Source organism: Phascolarctos cinereus, unplaced genomic scaffold, assembly GCF_003287225.1.
Source record: "Phascolarctos cinereus isolate Bilbo 61053 unplaced genomic scaffold, phaCin_HiC Scaffold_3;HRSCAF=262, whole genome shotgun sequence".
In the NCBI taxonomy this organism is placed as follows: Eukaryota; Metazoa; Chordata; class Mammalia; order Diprotodontia; family Phascolarctidae; genus Phascolarctos; species Phascolarctos cinereus.
This window is the reverse complement of record NW_027555736.1, coordinates 196,463,767-196,482,603: the sequence shown is the minus strand read 5'-3', so window position 1 is coordinate 196,482,603 and position 18,837 is coordinate 196,463,767. Positions and strand designations below refer to the sequence as shown.

Genomic DNA, 18,837 nt, shown 5'->3' with positions numbered 1-18,837 from the left:
CTAGTTTTAATGATTGTTTATTTGAGCCCTTTCCCAAGAAATTTTTTGCTTTGTCATTTGTCTTCCCTTCAAGTCTATTGTAATTTTAAATCTTCTGATTCAAAGCTTATATAGAAGCTTTTACCTTCTTTATTTTTTCTGTCCCTCAACAGGCAAAGTGTTGAAGTACCAGATTTTAGTTGTTTCTATCCAATTTCTATGTTACTGCTTTTGAAATTCATTCCTCCATTTTCTCTTCCACTTCTTTCTCAGAAAAATCAATTTACAAAGAAAGCAATATCAGTTGGAGGCAATACTGTGTTGTAGGAGTCATCCTAGGGTCCCAATTGTGAGGCCTGGTCCAATCCTCTCCCTTCATCATAATCATCCTCCATCCCCTAACGACATAGCATCACAGCTTTAGTTTTATGTCTCTGCATCACTCTGGATGCCTCTAGAAAAACAAACATACTTTCTCCAGGGATGGGGTGAAGTTAGTGGAGGCACAATGTTCTCTCCATGAAAACAGGCTTCTGATTCTCCAGACTAAACCTACCGCAAGTCCCTATCTCCCACCTCAGACTCACACATTCCCCATGGGAGTCTCATTAATGGCATTCCCTGCCCACTTCTAGATTAGGATTTCTCCCTCTAATCATTGCTCTCCTGCCCACTAACACATATCCTTTGCTTAAAGACTAGAGGAATTTTTAAAACTTCACTGTTTCTACATGCACTTGATAGCGGTATTTCACAGGTTCCCTTCAGGCTCTGATTTTTTCTCTCCCCATTTATGAAACGTCCTACTTGGCTTCTCTGTCCCCCCTAAATATGCTGATTGATTGACTTATGGGGGCCAAGGGCTTTAGTGAACAGTGCAGGAGTTTAACTCTTCTTACTCTGCTTCTGACTTTTTTTTACATTTCTTAAATCAATATTACCTCAAATCTTCATCCCCTTAGTCCATGGGTGGGGAACCTAGGTCCTCAAGTGCCGCCTTTGACTGAATCCAAACTTCAGAGAGAAAATCCCCTTAATAATAGGATTTGTTCTGTAAAACTTGGACTCTGTCAAGGAACTGCAGGTCCCCACCCCTACCTTGGCCCATTTTCCTCCTTTGATTGTTCCTTTTTCATCTTCCTTTGCCTCCATAATATGGAATGTTCTCCATATTTCCTCCATAATTGTCTTTCTTTTTGAAGAGAATAACTTAATATCTATAAAAAGATGGATGTCATTGCTTAGTCTTTTCTTGACAATTATACTACTACCATTTGCTTAGAAATTTTAAGCACTGGGTATACAACTACAAGGAAACATATTAGAAAATAAATTATGCATCTATTGTTTGGGATGTTTGCAAGATAAATAAATAAATTTCCTGACTTCTGTTCCCCTCCTCACCCAAATGTTTTAACTGTCTCTTTTGTGACACAACCATTTTTTTTTTACCACTTTATAGGTTTGCAGGGTATATTCTTTTGGTTGCAGCTTGAGTTCTTTCAGCTTTCTAGAATATTCTATTCTCTCTAGAGATTTTGTGTGTGTGTGTGTGTGTGTGTGTGGATATAGGGTTTCATGGGACATTAAGAGGTTTAAGCATCTTGCATGGGGTAACACAGCTCTAAGAGGTCGACTTTGAAGCCAGGTTCTCTCAACTTCCACACTATCCAAGTTATGCTGCGCTACCATAATAAAGCCTGGCACCTAGGAAGCACTTTCTAGATGGGTGTTGATCAAATCAAAGTAACAACTCACTTATCTAATTCTGTTGTGGCTGTTCAGTTGTTTTCAGGCCTGTCTTATTCTTTGTGACCCCATTTGGGGTTTTCTTGGCAAAGCTACTGGAGTGGTTTGCCATTTCCTTCTCCAGACCATTTTACAGATGAGGAAACTGAGGCAAAGACGGTTAAGTGACTTACCAAGGGTCACACAGCTAGGAAGTATCTGAGGCCAGATTTGAACTCAGGAAGATGAGTCTTCCTGATTCCAGGCCAGGCACTTTATCCACTTTCCCAAAGTATTTTCCACATAGCAACTCAGTAAAGTGGGGAATACATATGTATTTCTATTTTACAGATAATAGTATGGAGACTCGGAGAGGTCGTGATTTTCCTAAGGCCATACAGCTAGGTAAGTGATAGAGTAAATTATTTCAAATGCACGTAATATTATGCCCATAAAAATAAGGCCATAGACATATTGTGACCCATTTTCAGGTTCTTATCTTCCTGAAGATGATTCAGGAAGAAGTTGACCACTTATATTTAGGTTACAACCAGTGGGGCTATAAAATGACTGACTATAAATCAGCCACAGCAAAGAAACACGTAGAAAAATAACTTTCTCCCAAGAACTCTGCTGGAAAGGAAATGTGGGAGTTTTGTGGGCAGGTTCAGGAGCTTTAAATAAAAAATGCCTTTTCTAAAGCATTGCAAGTAGGTGGCACAGTGGATAGAATGCTGAAGTCAGAAAGACAACTTCAGGAGTTCAAATCTGGCCTCAAATACTTATAGCTTTGTGAGCCTGAGCAAGTCACAACCATGTTTGCTTCAGTTTCCTCATCTTTAAAATGAACTGGAGAAGGATATGGCAAACCATTTCAGTAACTTTGCCAAGAAAACCCCAAGTGGGGTCAAAAAGAGTATTTGTATTTCAAAGTTCCTACTCAGCTCTGTTCTTTTACTCAGAAAAGATTTAAAGTTCTTTATTCCATTAAGGGTCTATTTTTCTCTTGTGGGATAAGGCTCAGCTTTGCAGGGTAAATTATTCTTGGTTGAAAGCCTTTATCTTATGCAATGCAATACTCCAATATCTCTTCTCATTTACAGAAGAAGCTCTTATGTCTTGTTAGATCCCAAATGCTTGGTTCATGAACTTTCTTTTTGGATGCTTGTAGTAATTTTCTGTGACTTGGTAATTCTGAATTTTGGCTATGACATTTTTGGACTTTTCTTTTTGGGGTTTTCTTCAGAATGTTATATTAAATTCCATTTTTACATTTGTTCTCTGGTTTTAATATATCTGGGTAGTTTTCATTTATTATTTCTAGAACTATGGTGCCAGGATTTTTTTTTTGAGGGGGTAAGAGGAGGATATCATTTTTTCAGGAAGTCCAGTGATTCTTAAATTCTCCTCTTTAACAAATTTAATTGATAAATGTTGTATGTGTTCTGATTGCTCCACTAAGAGGTTGTTCCTCTCTTGGGGGCCTACCTGGTTCTCGAGACACAATAAAATTGAAACTAGGTCAATTAATACCTACAATGGCTTCTAAATGTTCAAGTAAAAAGAAAAGTCAATCAATGTCTTTGTTGTCTTAATTTAAGAAATCGCCACACTCACTCCAAACTTCAGCAACTGCTACCCTGATCAATTAGCAGCCATCAATGTCCATCAGCACAAAGATTAAAGACTCACTGAAGGCTCAGATGATGGTTAGCATTGTTTTTTAGCAATAAAGCATTTTTTAAACTAAAGTATGTATATTTTTTAGACATTTTATGGCACACAATAGGCTACAGTATAGTGTAAACATGGCTTTTATATGCACTGAGAAACCAAAAAAATGTGAGACTCACTTTATTGCAATATTTGCTTTATTATGGTAGACTGGAACTGAACCCAAAATAACTGGTCTCCTCTCCCTCATCTCGTGTGTGGATGGATATACATATATGTATGTGTGTGTATAAATATATATATGTATGTATATATACATATATGTATAACCCCCACACACACACACACAATAGCTTAAATTTTCTTCTTTTCCCCAGTTTTTTGGATTTTTTCTATTATTTCTTATCTCTTACTTGGGTAAGATTTAACACTCTCTTCTAAAGTACTTGCCTTCCAATTTTTTCCTCTAAAACTTTTATTTTGATTTTTGCTTCATTTCTCTAGGTTACATTCAGTGCTTATGGAACATTCACTATTTCCTTTGAGTTCTATTTGTAGTCATGGTGTTATTCTCTCTTTTGGGGGAGAGCTCTAGATATTCAATAATTTGTCATACTAGTCAGTTTCTTTTTTTATTATTATTATTATTATTATTATTATTATTATTATTATTATTATTATTATTAACCTCTCTAGCTTTAGTTCCTAACCTAGGCTTTGTGTCAAAGCTACACTCTACCCTTTTCTGTATTTTTGGTTGGAGTAGTTGGCTCTTTCTTGGTCTCACCTTCATTCTTTGAGGTTTGGTGATAAATCTTCAGGAATCTCTATGGAGTCTCAAAACATAGGTCTAAAGACCTCAGAACCATTCGAAGCCTGGGCTCCTCTATTCTCAGCACTCCCCACATGGAATAGCTCACTGTAGTTTTATGAGGAAGATTCCTGTCCTGGGTTTCTGACAATGCTGGGGCTTTCCCAGGGAAATCTAGGAGGCATTATTGCTTCCCCCAAACACAAAACCTTATAATCTACACAATCTCTGGTTCTCCTGGGTAACCACCAGTTTGTTTGAACTGGCATAGCTGGTGGTCACCTCTTATTGCCTGTGGCTGACTTTTTGTACAGTTATAGAGTGTGACAAATAAAACACTATAGTTTCTCATTGGTTTCTTCACAATTATTTGGACTTACGTGAACTTCAGGTGTTTGCTGGAGTAGATATGTAGGAACTGGGTGATTTGTGTCTTTTCAAGTGGTCATATTTTCCTTGACCTCTTAAAAGATTAGTTCATCCCACATAACAGAAATTGTCCCTATTATACTTCACTTACTGGGGATGTTCCCTAAGATGCTTTAAGGGACCTTCTATCACTAAAATCTTGAAATGAAATTAGTGTAACAGGAAAAGTTCTGACATAAAAGCATAAAATCTGTATGGTAAGCAAGCAAAAATCATAATATAAAGTCGCCTTTCAAAAGTCAGGGGTAAACAAGACACAAATAAGCTCCCTAAGGAAAAAAAATTTCCGGGGCAGCTAGGTGGTGCAGTGGATAGAGTACGGGCCCTGAAGTCAGGAGGACCTGAGTTCAAACCAGGTCTCAGACCAAACACTTAACACTTACTATCAGTGTGACCCTGGATAAGTCACTTAACCCCAATTGCCTTAAAATAATGGGGAGAAAAAAAGAAAAAAATTCCCAGGACCAGATGGATTCACAAGTAAATTCTACCAAACATTTAAAGAACAATTAATTCCAATACTATATAAACCATTTGGAAAAACAGGCAAAGAGGAAGTCCTATTCAAATTCCTTTCACAACACAAATATGGTGCTGATACCTAAACCAGGAAGAGCAAAAACAGAGAAAGAAAACAATAGACCAATTTCCCTAATGAATATTGATGCAAAAATTTCAAAAATTATTAAGATGGAGATTATAGTAATATATCACAAAAATCACACACTGTGACCAGGTGGGATTTATGCCAGGAACATGAGGTTGGCTCAATATTAGGAAAGCTATCAGCAAAATTGAACATATCAATAACAAAACCAAAAAAAAAATCATGATTATCTCAATAGATATGGAAAAAGCTTGACAAACTATAATCCCCATTCCTATTAAAAACACTAGGAAGCATAGGAATGAATGGCGCTCTCTTTAAGATGATAAGTAGTATTTATCTAAAACCATCAACAAACTTACCTGTTATGAGAATAAACTGGAAGCCTTTCCAACAAGTCCAGGAATGAAGCAAGGATGTCCATTACCACCACTATTATTTAATATTGTTCTAGAAATGCTAGCTATATCAAAAAGACAAGAAAAGGAAATTGAGGGAATTAGAATAGGCACTGGGGCAGGTAGGTATGCAGCGGATAGAGGGCCAGGGCCTGGAGTCAGGAAGACTCATCTTCTTGAATTCAAATCTGGTCTCAGACATTTATTAGCTTTGTGACCCTGAGTAAGTCACTTAACTGTGTTTGCCTCAGTTTTCTCATCTGTAAAAGGAGCTGAAGAAGGAAACAGCAAACTACTCCAGTAATCTTTGCCAAGAAAACCCCAAATAGGGTCACAAAGTGTCAGACATGACTGATAACGACTGAATAACAAGAAGAATAGGCAATAAGGAAACAGAAACTATCACTTTTTGCAGACAACTTCATGGTATATTTTAAAAATCCTAGAGAATCAACTGAAAAATAGTTAAAACAATTAACAACTTCAGTAAAGTTGTAGGATATGAAATAAGCCCACATAAATCATTAGCATTTCTATATATTACTAACAAAATCCAGCAAGAAAGGAAGAGATTCCATTTAAAAGAACTGCAGACAATATAAAATACTTCAGAGTCTGCTGCCAAGAAAAACCCAGGAACGGCATTGACACAATTATACTTTTCACACAAAAAAGTCAGAACAACTGGAGAAATACTAATTGCTCATGGATATATGCTGAGTCAGCATAATAAAAATGACAATTCTACCTAAATTAATTCACTTACTCAATGCCGTATCAGTCAAATTACCAAAAACTTATATAGAGCTAGAAAATATCATAATAACATTCATCTGGAAGAACAGAAGGCCAAGAACATTAAGGGAATCAATGGAAAAATGTGAAGGAATGTGGTTTAGCAGTATCAGATCTCAAACTGTATTACAAAGTGGTAATCATCAAAGCAATCTGAAAAACAAAACAATCTAAGAAACAGAGAGGTCAACTGGTGGCATAGAGTCAGCACACAATGATGAACAGTGATCTAGCAATCTAGTGTTTGACAAACCCCCAGATCCAAGGCTTTGGAACAAGAAATCACTGACAAAATTTGCTGTGAAAACTGGAAAGCAGTTTGGTAGAAAAGAGGTATAGACCAACATCTCATATCATATTATACTGAGATAAGGTAAAAGTGAATACATGATTTAGACATAAAGGGCGATAGTATAAGCCAATTATGGGAGCAAGGGAAAATGTATCTGTCACACCTATGGATAAGGGAAGAGTTTATGACTAAACGAAATGGATAATTTTTATTACATCAAATTAAAAAACTGTTGCAAACAAAATCAGTGCAGCCAAAATTAGAAGGAGGTAGAGAATTGGGGAAAATATTTATAGAAAGTTTCTTTGATAAAGGCCTCATTTCTAAATATATAGAGAACTGAATAAAATTTATAAGACTATGAGTCATTCCCCAATTAATAAATAGTCAAAGGCAGTTTTCAGAAGAAGAAATCAAAGCTATCTATAGTCATATGAAAAATGCTCTAAATCACTATTAAAGAAATGCAAATTAAAAGAACTCTGCAGTACCATTTCACACCTATCAGATCGGCTAATATGATAGAAAATGAGAATGACAAACGTCGGAGGGTATATGGAAAAACTGGGACACTGATACATTGTTGGTAGAGTTGTGAACTGATCAACCATTGTGGAGAGCATTTTGCAAGTATGCCCAAAGAACTATAAAATAATGTATATCCTTTGACCCAACAATATTACTGCTAGGTCTGTATTCCAAAGAGATCAAAAAAAAAAAAAGGACTATACATATCTACAAAAATGTTTATAGTAGGTCTTTTGGTGGTGGCAAAGAATTGGAAATTGAAGGGATTCCAATCCATTGGGGAGTGGCTGAACAAGTTGTGGTATATGATTATGATGAAATAGTATTTATACTATAAGAAATGGTAAACAGGATGCTTTCAGAAAAAACTTGAAGACTTACCTGACCTTATTAAGCAAAGTGAAGTGAGCAGAACCAGAAGAATATTGTACACAGTAACAGCAATATTGTATGATGATCAACTGTGAATGACAGTTATTCTTAATACAATGATCCAAAACAATTTTGAAGGGCTTATGATGAAAAATAACAAGTGCCTCCAGAGAAAGAAGTGATGACATATGAATGCAGATCGACGCATACTTTTTAAACTCTCTTTACTATTCTTTTTTTTTTTGGTCCATGTTTTCTTTTTCAACATTGTTAATCTGGAAATGCTGTGGATGATTGCACATGTGTAATCCATATCAAATTGCTTGCCTTCTCAAAGAGGGGTAGGGAAGGAGAGATGGAGAGAATTTGGAACTCGATTTTAAAAAATGAATGTTAGAAATTTTTGTTTGCATGTATTTGTAAAAAAGTAAAATGAAAACTAAATGGAAAAAAAAGTCAGGAGCACTTCTCAAAATCTTTTGGAATTAAAACAATCATTATGGATGGGAACAAATTTAAAAATATGTAGTTCACAAAAAAAAAATGTCAATACTTCCTATATTATCACTGTGCCTTGTCTTAGATTGAACATTTGAATTAAAATAGTTAGGAGATTCCAGGCCTCTTGCATGCAACCTCTCAGTTCCTAGTTGATACTGAGATTTACCCCCTTCTGTCACCCATTCAGTGTTCTCCAGCCCTTAGCGAAATTTCCCACTTCTCCATCATGGAAGCCCCATTAGGAAGATGGAACCAAATGTTATCCCCTTTAGAGATTTCTACTGGAGGCCCATCCTTTATTTAAGGGCTCAAAATTATAATCAGGTAACAATCAATCAATATTTATTAAGATACTACTATGTGTCAGGCTCTGTGATAAACACTGGGGATACAAAGAGAGGCAAAAGACAGTCCATGCTGTCCAATAGTTTATAGTCTCATGGGGGAGAAAACACACAAACGTATACAAATCAACCTATATATAGGATAAGTAGGAAATAATTAACAGAGGGAAGGTATTGTAATTGAGGTGGTGTGGCAGGCTTCTTGTAGCAGGTGGGATTTTATATGGGACTTTAAGGAAACCAGGGAGGTCAGTAGTCTGAGCAGAGGAGGGAGAGCATTCCAGATATGGGGAACTTTTTTGAAGACAATAGATGGGGTATCTTGTTTATGGAACATCCAGGAAGCTAGTGTCACTGGATCTAAGAGTATGTGATGGGGAGTAAGGGATAAGAAGACTGGAAAGGTAGGAGGGGACTAGGTTATAAAGGACTCGGAATACCAGAACATTTTGCATTTGCTCCTGGAGGCAATGGGAAGCCACTGGAGTTTGAGTAAGGGGATTAAATTATTGGCTTTTTTTTCCAGATAAATCTCCTTTATACTTAAGTATAAAGGTTGTAAAAAGACATTTTCACCTTCCTTACATCATTATAAAACGTTTATGCATAATTCCACCCCTTGGTCCTCCAAATCTCTTCTGGTAAAGTACTGTCTGAACAATAACTGGAGATAACAAACAGGAATTAAGGTTAAACAGTGTCATTTCTTCAGGTTATACTGTTTTCTCTGAAGGTCAGAAATCTCAAAGCCTAGTTATCTCTGCACAGAAGACAAAATGATGAAGTAGAGGGGGCCATCTGGGGCAGCAATATACAGCAATTGGTCATCCTGATAAGAAAAAGTCTTCCTGAAAGTTGAATCCAAGAAATCACTCAAATCACCAGACTTGAAAATAGTGCTGAAAGACAAGGCCTCTGGGAAATGGAGTACCCAAACTGAATAATGGGTATCATGATAAAGCTGTTATTTTAAAAGTTAGTTCCAGCATTTCACCAAACCAGATGCTTAAAGATGATAGGTAAGATAGAAAATTGGTAATTTTGATGGCGATAAGCCTGATCCTGAACTCTTTTCCTTAAAATAGGTCTTCTTTATAGATGTCTGTTAAAAAGGCCCTCTTTATATAGGAGGGCTGTTTATCTAAAGGCCTTTACAGTAGCCACTATAATAACTAACTTAACTGGCACTTCAGTCTTGCATCCTGAACAGTGATCTTGCCCTCTGCTTGAAGAAGAAGGGTCATATATTCAATCTGCCAATCAGAAGAAGGTGGAGAACCATGTAAGATCATACCATAATGATTCCTCAAAGGTAGACACTTGGATTGGTACAAAGAGTATGGTTGAGCAGAATTGGCTGCATCATCCTTGATTAAGGAGATCATATAGTCCCATGTTCACTACAACAACATAGCATCACAAGCTCCCTTAAATTGATAGAGCCAATTGCTAATGTCTTCTGTTATTGTGAGAATCAACTAGTTAATCAGTTCAATGAAGTATGATGCCTCTGTCTGGCATTCACATAACTCACAAACAACTGTATGTGGTAGGAAGTATCAGCAAAAGAACCCCAAATTAGTCTTTAATTAACCAATCCTGTTTTCTCTAAGTCCTGAATCACTCAGCCAAACCCATAATCAATGCCCAAGAATCAAAAATAAATAGAAGTCTTGCCTGCTCTATCTTTCAAGGCTATCTTACATATTCCAGCCATGCAATTCACAGCTCTTCCCATTGGGAGGATATGTGAAGACCCCCTTTACTTATGGTGTTCCCAGTTACTAGATGAAGAGCTGCTCAAGTCTAATGGTGAATAACTTTCTCAAAGTGGGCAAAAACTTCAGGAAACCAAGTAAAATAAAGTTCAAGTGCTATATCCTCACAGGTAGAAGCCCATTTGACTAGCTGAGGAGGTAAAACATTGGGGTTAGGACTGGAAGTCTCAGCCTCTGGTAATGTCACAACTTATTCATAAAGAACACTAACATTTTAGGTGGTTGGATGAGCATGATTTTGGATGTACCCTAATCCATCTTGTTATAGGGTCCATATTGCCATTACTCAACTTATAATGGACAACTACAGATAAAGGGCAATAGTGTGACCTGGCATGACCCATTTGGCAGCAACCTGGGCCCAAACATATGATTCTTTCTCAAAAGTAGTATTATGAAAGATCACCGCAAAGAGCTTCTAGATACGGAAGTCTAATGGCCATTTGGGCAGGCCACCCCCTGATGCCTGCCAAAGTCTCCATTCATCTTAGTCATTATGAACAGAGAATATAGAATATATAAGAATATAGACTCCTCAGGGTCTCATATGGGTCTAAGTGGAAACACTACCAGAGAGCTCACTTTAGATCTTCCAAGGTTATAGCCTATTGCAGTTCCCATTCAGAAGAGATAGATTTACAAGTAACTCAGTAAATAAGTTTACATCAAAATACCCATGTGGGGAAAAGGAGTTCTCCATAACACCTCTGGATTACCCTTTTAGTCTATGGAGGGAAACAGGTGTCAATAGGTACAGAAAGTATCAATTACAAACTGCAACTAAAGTCATCTGGATTCTTTCCACCCAATTAATTCCTGAAAATTTTACTAAATGGCCTAAATCCTGCATTTTGTCAGGGTTAATCTCCCATTGCTTCTGTCTCACATGAGCCATGATTTGATTTAGAATGTCTTTAATTGTGGCCATATCTGGCCCAATAAATACCATTAATATAATGGTGGATACCATTGCCCTTTGTAGCCATCTGGTGGAACCCCTTTCAGGTCTCCATCTACTGATTGTGGCTGTACGAAGGAAAATTCAAATAACTCTGAGGAAGGATGATGAAAATGTACTGACTTCCATCCAAAGTAAAAGCTAACTGTCCTTGACTCATTTCGGTCATGAGAATGTAGAAGAAGCCAGTGTTGAGATTAATAACTCCGTGCCACTCACCCAGCCAGAGCCTGGGCTGAACTACCACACTGACGTGGTCAGGAACTGTTACAACAATCAACATGATAACTTCCTAATACACTACCTCCATGAATTATTAGCTTTCTTTACTGACCAGTGTTACGATAGGGAGATATAGGTTGCCAGCTGGACCAAACCAAACTCTAACCTGTGAATGGCTGGAGCCAAAAAGAACAGGCAAGAGACAGGAGTCAGGAATCAAATAGAAGTTTAATTTCAAGGTGAGGGAAATGGCTTTCAAGCAAGGAGGGAAATTAGACATAAGTGCCACCACCGACTCCCCTCATAGGGGAACCTGCTTTAGTGTTGACAAATCTCAATACTTATACCAATGCCTACACAGTGAGCTGTGGTCCTAACAATGAGGGGTAACAGCAACAATGAGGCAAGTTTGATTCATAGCAGGGCTTCATGACCAAACTGCAGGTACTTGTCTGAGCTCAAGGAACACCTGGTGCTGGTCAAAGCAATATAATAATTAGGTGAAACAATTTTGGGATTTTGCCATGGCTGAGATCATCCAGAGGGTGAGCACAAAGGACTGTTGTTATGCCAAGCTCAGGGCCTGCTCCAGGTGTCTCCTAATAGTATCTTGACATAATATAACAAAATACCAAGGAAGAAATAGCTTTTTTTTTTGTCTTTTTTTCTTTTGTCTAGGCAATGGGGTCAAGTGACTTGCCCAGGGTCACACAGCTAGTAAGTGTTATGTATCTGAGGCCAGATTTGAACTCAGGTCTGCCTGAATCCAAGGCTGGTGCTCTATCCACTGAGCCACCTAGCTGCCCCTAAGAAATAGCTTTTGCTTGCTAACTCAGGAATTGATATCGTTTAATATGAACTACATAAGATGGCTTAGGAAATTCCAGGAGCTTTAATTTAACTAGCCACAATATTAATCATAGAAGCTACCATAAACACCAACCATTAAGTTCTGATTCCTAAGAATTCATAATATCTGTACCCATAATACACTCCTCCTGGTCAGTCACTATTGAGACCCAAATGGGCATCTTCTATTCACTTCCACTTGATTAAGGATACTTATTTCCCCAGTGATTACCCCTCCCCAAGGCTTCCAGTGAAAACTAGTGTACACTCATGAAGCTGTTGAGGGTCTTCTGGTAGAATACAAACCTGGTTCCAAGTACATAACAGTCATTCTCTCTCTACCTTCTGAACCAGAGTAATTCAGACATATGATCTCTAGTCACCTTGAGGTTCTCCAATTAAAACAGCCAGAGCCTTGGAGGAACCTTGGTCTTTGCCCTAGTAGGGCATTGCTCATTCCAACAGTATTTCAAATCAACACACAAAGACCTGGGTGTCTCTGAACAACCAGATGGGGGGAGGAGGGAGAGGACCAATCAGATTGGGTATGGTTGCTGTCCTTCATTCTGGAAGGGGACCAAAATGACAACACTATGTTGGGGTTAAGGTACTGTGGCTGATCAGACAAACACAGAATCAGAAAACTCTACCAACAGGTTGGGCACAAATAGTCTACATGAACATTTGGAATGAAGGTGTTTCGAAATTTGTGTGGCTTAAGTTTCTTTTGAGCTACTGCAACTCTGCTTTGTACATGCACTGGATAGAGGCTTTCAGGAATTTCCTAAATTTTGGTGGAGCAAAAGAAAAATCACCTTGGTGCTGGATATCCTGGTATGATTTGGTCCATAGGCTGATCATCAATCATTTTATCTATGCAGTGTTTTAAAAGCTATACCCAAAAACAAGTTCGTTCTGGGAGAAAACATAATGACTCTCTGCTCACCTAATGACAGCAGGGTCTCTCCTCCTCCCACCATCTCCAAAGTACCCATTTGGGTGGATGGTCCAATTTTTAAGAACAGCTGCTGGGGATGCCAGCCTTTCCCATTCAGACTTCACTAATTGATCCGCACAGGCCTATATAGTTGGCCAATAATGGCCCATAGCTAAGGGTCCATCTAAAAGGCAGGAACTAATTGTATATGACAGACTAGTCATAAGAAATACAGAAGAGCTTTAACTTACCTATCCACAATATTAATAAATCCAATCTACCAGACCCATCACTTTAAAAAATTTCACCTCCTCCTTTACTGTCCTCCATTGAGGAAATGGTTATAACTACTTCAGTTTTATATAGCTGAAGTATGTAGAACTCCCCCTTTCATCCACTTAAAAAAGGAACAGAGGCTAACCCCCATTGATTCAACTGATTTTACAAAAGCAATTCCTCTGTAAGCTCTTCCAGCTGACATGATTGTTCAATTAATAAATACCGGTAATCATTTCCACTAGATCATCTAGGTATACATGGCCTTACTGTCTAAATTTCTTTTGAAATTATACAAGCTCCTGAATGTTCAAAATTCAGCTGTACTCTGATTCCACCATACTGGAAATTATTCACCCAGAAGTAGTAATAGGAAAAGCCTGAGGTTTCAATTTTTTTTTGTCATCTTCTCTAATTCCTGCTCATAATTAGCATTAATTTTTATTATCCTCTTTTACAGCCTTAATTTTTTGAGATCACAAGGCATTCTCTAGAGAAGCCTCAAGATCAAAAATCGTGCTTTCCACCTGTAGCCTATTAGTCCTTGCCTCCATTAACAATGAACTCTTCACCTGGATAATCAAGCAATCTGTTTTCTAGACATGCTTTTTTTTAAAGATTAAAAGCTCATTTGCCTCTTCCTCTAGTTATCTAATATGCTAGGATAATTTACTTTATCTCCCTATGTTATTAATACAACCTTCCCAGCTCAGTTTTGAAGAATCTAAGAAGAAATTTGCACCAAATCCCACAGGGTCAATGGGTACTTTCTATTTATTCTAAAGAGAGGACTCCACATACATCTTAAGCCATACTTTTGACCCTGAGAAATAAAATTTTGTTTCTAACCTTCCATTTACCCACTCCCTTTCTTCCACAACACCCTTCCCCCACTTAAAATCATTTTACCCATCAGGCCATTGCAAAGCAAGCAAACAAACCCTCTGCTTGCAAGCACCAAATATTGTAGGACAAATCTAATTCAAGTTCAAAGGCTTAATACTGAGTCCTAACAGAAGATTAAAACACTGCAATTAAATACCACTTTCCTAAATCAAAGATTAAAAGTCAATTAAAAAGATATAAAGTTTAAAACAATACTCACTTTATTCTGGAAAATGAGCACAGTTAGGAAAGATTTCTCCAGAGAGCAGGGAAGCTCCAACACTAACTACCCTAGTCTGGCCTTTTATACTTCAAGCAGCAAGGAACCAAAAATGGCCTCTCAGCTCTCTTAAAGGCCCAGCTCATTATAACCCATTTAAAGAAAAAAAAAAAGGTTGCTTCAACCTCAGTGGGGGAAAGGATTGCTTTTTTCATCTAAATATGCTCAGGACACAAAGTATAACAGACAACATAAAAAAAACTATGGAGAAGTAGATTTAAACGATGATGGTGATAATAATTCATGTTTCTATGGGTTTAAAGGGTTATTAAGCAATATGGTGCTTAATTTATGGTGCTATTTTATTGTTCTTAGTATACAGGACTTTGCTAGATACAGATTAAATTCACCTATGCTACATAGGAGTCCCTGTACTTCCTCAAATTCTTATCACAAATTTTAGGTAGTCTAAGAATGATAACACAACCTCTGTAATACTGGAGAGCTTGGATTTTATTCAATGCACAATAGTGAACTTTTAAAGGTGTGTGAGCCAGTGAATAACATGGAAAGCAGTGTTTTTGAAAATTAATCTGGAAGTAGTAGTCATGATGGATTGGATTAAGGGAGAAACTAGAGAAAGGGAGATAAGATTGAAGGCTTTGGCAACAATTGCCATGGGAGAGGATGAGAATCTGAATCAGGCTGGTGGCAGTAGGACTAGAAAGGAAGGGAAGAATGGGAAAGACCTTAATAAGGAAGGTTAGGATTTGGTGATTGATTAAATGTTGGGGGGGGGCAAAGATAAATTTTTGAGATTGAGTTACTGGGAGAATCACACTGTTCTTGACAGAAATCAAAACCTCACGGGTGAAGGCTGGTTTGTGAAATGAGTGCAGAAAGGAAATTAAATGAAAACTTTCGCAATGAAAATAAGGTAGTAGCTAGAGGGCGCTATATGGGTTAGCATTTTTTTTTCTTCAGGATAGGAGAGCTTTGGATATGTTTAAAGGTAGAAATGTTGGAATGGGACAGCCAAAGTCAGAGTCAATAAACATTTGTCAAGTGCCTACTACGTATGTACCAGGCACTATGCTAAATGCTGGATACACAAAGAAAGCCCTCAAAAAGCCCACAGAAAATGGGGGAAGACAATACATAAAAAGAAGCAGAAAATTGGGAAGGGGAGGAGGGTACCTGGTGAGGAGGCATGATAAAAGTTCTGCAGCCACGGTGGGAAATGATCTGAAGAGATGTGACTTACGGAGTTGATTTCATCTTGCTAGACAATGGGTTTCTGGAGATTACAAAATCCAGCAGGGTATCAGGGTGAGGAATGAAGACTAAAGGTGTTAAAGAGAGACCAGATGATTAAAAGAACAATATCCTGAAAGGGTTAGCATCTTAAACTAGAAAGGACGATAAGGAGAATGGTTATAGATAATAGATATATTTGTGTAGCAGGTAGTTGAAGGAACATGCACAAATTTAAATCAATTTCAATAAAGGATCACATGAGATTATGTGCCAATAGTAAAGGGAGAATAAATATAATTGGAGGCTTCAGAAGAATGGAAATGATTTGGAATAGCCACTGTTGATTCCTCTCCTGACTTTGCTTCTGGTTCTCCAGACCTTACCACCATGCCTCAGCTGCCTTCTCACCCTGGTTTTTGAGGCAGGCCTCAGGCCAACCATCCTTTATCATTTTCTCACCTCTGCTTCTGACTCTCCCAGCTTTACTGTTATAGCCCTCTTTGTGTACCTTTCTCCTTTTTTCTATGTTGTCTTATTTAAGTTCCTTGAGGGAAAGGACTGTGTTTCTTTTTTTGCTTATATTTGTATTGCCAGCACTTAGCATGGTTCCTGGTACATCTCAAATTCAAAAAAAGCTTGTTGATTTGATTGTGAGAAGTATTAGGAAATCAACAAGAAATAAATAAGAGGATTGCCCTGTAGTATCAAGAATACCGTTGAGGTTACAAAGGATGAATTTATCATGGTTCCGGTGAACTTTATTCCACTAACTTTCTATAGCAATGCTCTGAGGTCTGGGACAAAGAGGGGAGGTTTGGAGAGACAAAAATTGGAGGGCTGGTATAAGAAGCATAAAGAAAGGACTCAATAGAAACCAAAGTGTTAAGTAAGAAGTCCCAAATGGACATTGTGTCAACCAATTATACAAAGAAAATGAAATAGGTAAAGTGAGTTTTTAAAAAAATAGAAATTCCAATAAAACAACAGAACAGATTCAATAATGATGTGAGAGGTGACAGAAAGGAAAAAGAAGTTTTAGAAGAGAAGCAGTAAGTAGAAAAGCTATATCCAAAAGCTATATTCAAGCACATGACAAAAATAGAAATGCTTTGGTGGGTAGATTATGCAGATGCACAAGTGATTTCATCAGTGTGGGGGAACTCCTAGAGTGGGAACTCTTTCCACCAATGTAAATCACAAATAAGCCATGCCTTTATAAGTAAGTCCTAAGGAATCACTTGAGATACACACAGGTTAAGCAACTTGCCTGGGGTCTCAATAGCTAATAGCTTTCAGGTTTTGAACCCAGGCCTTTATGACTCTCTATCACCTCATACTGCTTCTATGGATAGATATAAAACCAAAAATTATGAAGAATCCCAAGTTTATCATAAATGACAAGACCAATTTGTAACATCATGTTTAATTGATATCTAATCTGAGGAACAGCAAGGAGGCCAGTGTCATTGGTTCTCAGAGTACATTAAGGAAAGTAAGGTATAAGAAGACTGGAAAAGCAGGAAAGGCCCAGTTGTAAAGGTATTTAACACCCAAACAGGCTTTATATTTGATTAGGGAGCAACTGGAGTTTATTGAATGTGAGGGGAGAGAGAGTAACATGATGAGAACTTTACCTTACTAATGTCAATTTGATAGCTGAACAGAGGATGAATTGGAGTGGGAAAAGGTTTAAGGCAAGGAGACCAATCAGCAGGCTATTGTGATGGTCCAGGGGTGAAGTGATAAAGGTCTGCACCAGGGCGGTGGTTCTCTTCTCTCAGAGGAGAAAGGGAACTCATACCAGAGATGTTACAAAGGTAAAAACAACAGGACTAAATGACTGATTGGATAGGGGTGTAGGGTGAGAGAATGAGGAATCAAGAATGACACCTAGGTTGTAAGCTAAGTTGACGTGGAGGATGGTGATGCCCTCAACAGCAATAGTTAGGAAGAGAGGAAGATTTGTGGAAAAAATAACTGGAGAATGTTCTTGGCAATGGATCTGAAAGAACAAAAATAGCCAATGCAGTTGATACTCAAGGAAATAGAATGAGCACACCTGGCTTCTCTTGATGAATTCGAGTAAGCTCACCAAATGAATTATGTCCTTGGGGACCCAAAGAACTGGCTGAGGTGATTGCTCAGTCATTGCCAATAATACCTACAAAGTTGTGGAGAATGGCTGGAGAATTGACTGGAGACAGACAAATGTCCCAATTTTGGGAAAAGGGTCTATAAACCTTAGGATGACTAATTTGAGTTTGATTCTGGGGAAGATTCTTTTTTTCCCAAATAATATTTAATGTTTTCCAATTACATATTAAAACAATTTGTAAAATTCACTTTTTAAAATTCTGAGTTCCAATTTCTCTCCCTCCCACTCTACCATCCTCCCTATTTGAGATGGTAAGCAATTTGATATAGATTATACATGTGCAACCATGCATAACATATTTCCATATTAGTTATAATATAAAGCAAAACACAGATCTTTGGAAAATTCTAAAACTGATCATTAAAGAGTTAGTAAATAGTGAGTAAAAGGAAGTTGTGATTACAAAGATCCAGCATGACTTCGTAATTAACAGGTCATGCCAAACTAACCTTCTTTCTTTCTTTTTTCCCTTTTCTTTTTTCTTTTTTTTTTTTGACAGGGAAATATTGTAGATATAGTTTATCTACTTTTAGAAAAGATGGAGACATACAAATTAAATGATGATACAATTAAATATATTTGAAACTGTCAAATAACTAGACTCTAAAAGTCTTTAATGGTTCAATGTCAACTGGGAGGAGTTCTCCAGTAGAGTGCTCTAGGGATTTGTGCTTGGCCCTGTGTGGCTTCACACTTTTATTAATGACTTAGATAAAGATGTAGATGGTATGCTCATCAAATTTGTAAATGACACAAAGCTAAAAGGCAAGGGTAAAATGGTACATCAGTCAGTATCCACAAAGATCTTTATAGCCTCGCCCTAGAGCAATATGCTCAATTGA

General features: G+C 37.6%; 1 long non-coding RNA gene across 1 annotated transcript in view; it reads right to left on the bottom strand.

Annotated features, from left to right (window-relative positions):
• Nucleotides 1–14,664, bottom strand: part of LOC110220312 (uncharacterized) — a 233,101-nt gene extending 218,437 nt beyond the window's left edge. The window contains exon 1 of the long non-coding RNA XR_002327838.2: nt 14,584–14,664. This is a non-coding gene — a long non-coding RNA (uncharacterized LOC110220312). The remainder of the gene's footprint in view (nt 1–14,583) is intronic.
• Between the last annotated feature and the right edge of the window lie 4,173 nt (nt 14,665–18,837).